Source organism: Nannospalax galili, unplaced genomic scaffold, assembly GCF_000622305.1.
Source record: "Nannospalax galili isolate Female #2095 unplaced genomic scaffold, S.galili_v1.0 scaffold287, whole genome shotgun sequence".
In the NCBI taxonomy this organism is placed as follows: domain Eukaryota; kingdom Metazoa; phylum Chordata; class Mammalia; order Rodentia; family Spalacidae; genus Nannospalax; species Nannospalax galili.
Genome location: NW_008357493.1, coordinates 691,574 through 696,134, shown reverse-complemented (window position 1 = coordinate 696,134; position 4,561 = coordinate 691,574).

Sequence of the window (4,561 nt, the reverse complement as noted above, 5' to 3'; positions counted from 1 at the left end):
TGAACATTACCATTGAAATCTACCCGATGACTTTATAGACATACAGAGGCACCAAGGATCCACATGCAAATTATTATGACTAGTAATAATCAGATACATACAGATTAGAGACGCATGCACCAACATCTCAGTGTTAGTAGCAAAAACAATGAGTCTTTCTGTAAGAAATAGTATATTTTAAAATGAAATGGAGATCTTTTTTAAAGGTTAAAAACTCATTCAATTTTGTTTTACAGGGCTTATACTGTTTAATATTGCATAACTCTATTAATTCAACTGTGAACCTAGAAATATGCAACCACTTGTGAAAGAGATGTACTCTTGCTCTGGAGTGTGTTACTGAATATGTTAAATCTGTAGTGAAATGCTTCTTCTAATCATGTAGTTATTAAATTTTTTTTAAAAGATTAAAAAAATAATAATTCTTCAAAGCATAAAAATTTGCTCCTTAATGATTGGCAGTCCTGAAAAACATTACCATTGAATTCTACCTGATGACTTTATATTCATGCTCAGATGCCAAGGAGCTCAGAAAGTAACCAACTGTGACTAGTAATAATCAGATATATAGAGATTAGAAAAGCATGTGCAAACATCTTAATGTCAATTGCATTAAAAATGAATTTTCTCTTATGAAACTGTGTATTTTAATAATGAAATGGAGATCTTTTTTAAAGGTTAAAACCTCATTTTTTTCAGACTATGTGATTGAATTAAGAAACAAAACCCATCTTTTTGTTGTCTGCAAGAAACTCTTCTCACTGTCAAGGACAGACACTATCTCAAAGTGAAGAGGATGGAAAAAAATATACCAAGCAAATGGTACTAAGGAAAAAGCAGGAGTTACAATTCTAATATCTGATAAAATAGACTTTAAAATAAAACCAATCAGAAGAGACAAAGGGAGCCACTTCATTCTGATCAAAGGAAAAATAAACCAAGAAGATATTACAATCATGAACATATATTCACCAAACTCTAGGTCAACAGGGCAGAGAGTTAACAGAGAGATGTATGAATTAAACAATACCATATATCAAATGGACTTAACAGACATCTACCGAATATTCGACCCAGCGCCAAAGGACATCTTTCTACTCAGCACTCCATGGAACCTTCTCCTAAATTGATCATGTACTGGGACACAAAACAAACCTCAAAAAATACAAAAAGATTGAAATAATTCCTTGCATTATATCAGACCACAATGCAATTTAGCTCACAATCAACACTAGACAAAGCCCTAGTCACTACAGAAACTCATGGCAATTGAACAACACACTCCTGAATGATGAATGGGTCAAAGGAGTAATTAAGAAAGAAATAAAAGTGTTCCTGGAACTAAACGAAAAAGATAATACAACACAACAAAACCTCTAGGACATACTGAAAGCAGTCCTTACAGGGAAGTTTATAGCTCTAAATGCGAACATTAAAAAATCGGAAAGATCACAAATGAATGACTTAACATTGCAACTCAAGACACTTGAAAATGAAACCCAAACGCAGAAGACAAGAAAAAATAACAAAAATCAAAGTGGAAATTAATGAAATAGAAACAAAGAAAAAAATAAAAGAATCAACAAATCCAAGAGCTGGTTCTTTGAGAAAATAAACAAGATTGATAGACCGTTAGCCAAGTTAACCAAAAGAAAGAAAGAGCACCTCCAAATCAACAAAATCAGAGATGAAAGGCAAAACATCACAATAGACACCAAAGAGATTCAGAACATTATAAGGGAATACTTTAAAAACCATATGCTACTAAATTTGAAAACCTAAAAGAAATGGAAGGATATCTAAAAGCATGGGAACCACAAAAATTAACTGAGAAATCAACAGCTTAAACAGATTCATAACACATTAGGAAGTTGAAACAGCAATACAAAACCTCCTGGCTGAAAAAAGCCCAGGACCAGATGATTTACAGCAGAATTCTACCAGAAATTTAAAGAGGATCTACATCCAATACTACTTAAGTTATTCAAAAAGATAGAAATGGATAGAGAACTTCCAAATTCTATTCCAAATTCTTCTATGAAGACAGCATCACTCTAATACCAAAGCCAGGAAAGGATACAATCAAAAAAGAATACTATAGACCCATATCTTTAATGAATATAGATGCAAAAATTCTCAACAAAATACTTGCAAACCACATACAGAAACATATCAAAAAGATCATCCAGCATGATCAAGTTGGCTTTATTCCAGAGATGCAGGGATGGTTCAATATACATAAGTCAATAAACATCATAAATCATATAAATGGGCTCAAAGACAAGAACCACATGGTCATCTCAATAGATGCAGAGAAGGCCTTTAACAAAATTTAACATGCATTTATGTTCAAAGTCTGAGAGGGAATTGGACTAGAGGGAACATACCTCAACATAATTAAGGCCATGTATAATAAGCCCAGAGCCAACATCAATCTAAGTGGAGAAAAACCGGAAGCATTCCCATTGAATTCAGGAGCCAGAGAAGGCTATCCACTATCTCCACTCCTCTTTAACATACTGCTTGAAACTCTTGCAAGAAAATAAGAGAAAGAAATGAAAGGAGTAATAATTGGAAAAGAAGAGATCAAATTATCCCTTTTTGCAGATGATATGATATTATATCTAAGAGATGCCAAAAATTCCACCAAAAAACTCCTTGAAATTATTAACATGTTCAGCAAAGTGGCAGGTTACAAAATTAGTCTGCAAAAATCTGTAGCCTTTCTATATACCAAAACTAAGCAATCAGAGAAAGAGTACACTCCCCTTCATAATAGCTGCAAAAAAAAAATATCTGGGAATAAACCTGACCAAAGACATTAAAGACCTTTACAAAGAAAATTTTAAATCCTTAAAGAAAGAGATTAAGGAAGACATAAGAAAATGGAAGGACCTCCATGCTCATGGATTAGAAGAATTAATATTGTGAAAATGGCCATCCTACCAAAAGCCATTTATATATTCAATGCAATGCCAATCAAAATCCCCATGATATTTTTCACAGAATTGGAAAAAAAATCATAAGATACATATGGAAGCACGAAAGACCTCAGATAGCCAAAGCAACCCTGAGAAATAAATGCAATGCTGGGGGATTACTATACCAGATATTAAACTGTATCACAGAGCTATAATCATAGAAACAACATGTTACTGGCACAAAAATAGACCCATAGATCAATGGAACAAAATTGAAGACCCAAGTATGAGTACATTCAATTTCAGTCTCCTGATATTTGACAAAGGAGCCAAGAACATTCATTGGAGGAAAGACAGCATGTTCACCAAATGGTGCTGGCAAAACTGGATCTCCACCTGTAGAAGAATTAAACTAAACCCCTATCTTTCACCTTGCACAAAAGTCAACTACAAATGAAACAAAGACCTCAATGTGAAGCCTGAAACTCTGAAACTGTTAGAAGAAAACATTGGCAATAACCTACAAGATATATGTATAGGAAAGGATTTTCTAAACCGACATCAATTGCTCAGGAAAGAAGGTCAAGAATCAACAAATAGGACCTCATTAAACTAAGAAGCCTCAGTACAACAAAGAGGCAACCAGGGAAGTGAGAGAAAATCCAGAGAATGGGAGAAAATCTAAAAATCCCAGACCAGAGAGATTCACAGCAGAATTCTACCAGGTATTTAAAGAAGATCTATATCCAATACTATTTAAATTATTTAAAAAGAAATAGAGAGAGAACTTCCAAACTCTTTCTATGAAGCTAGTCGTACTCTAATTCAAAACCAGGTGAAGACAGAACAACAAAAGATAACTACAGGCCTATATTCCTATTAAACATAGATGCAAAAATTCTCAACCAAATACTTGCAAACTACATACAGACACATATCAAAAAGATCATCCACCATGATCAAATTGGCTTACTCCAGAGAGCCAGGGACGGTTCAATATACATAAATCAATAAACATAATAACTCATAACCCATAGTACTGCAGAGATAGGTGAACAGCCATGTTTGGTGCTGCTCTTTTCACAATACCTACGAAATGGAAACAATGTAGATATCTCTCAAGTGATGAATTTATAATGAAAAATCTTGTTCATTTATACAATGGGGTTTTATTCAGTGGTAAAGACAGATAAAATCATAAAAATTTCAGGTAAGTGAATGGAACTAGAAACTGTTATACTAAGTGAAGCAACACAGACTCAGAGCAAAAAAATCGTATGTTGTCTGTCATATGTGGATTCCAGCAACAAATCCTTATACGTGAATATATATCCAGACATAACTACAAAAACCAGGATAATGAAGAGGAACCATGGAAGTAAAGAATAGAAAAAATCTGAAAAAGAAGAACAGTAGATAACAGGTGTTAACAAGGGAGATCTGGATAATAATGGGGTTATTTTAAGGAGAGGGGAGGGAAGGTTATACAAGGAGCCTAGGGGATAAAGGGAAAGAAAGAGCTCAAGAGAGGTGAGACTGTAGGAGAAGGGTATTATTAAGGCAGAAATGGAAAAAAGCAGGGCACTGCAAATGTGGAAACCATGGTGGAAGTGTTAAATAATATGAGAGATAAACAATGC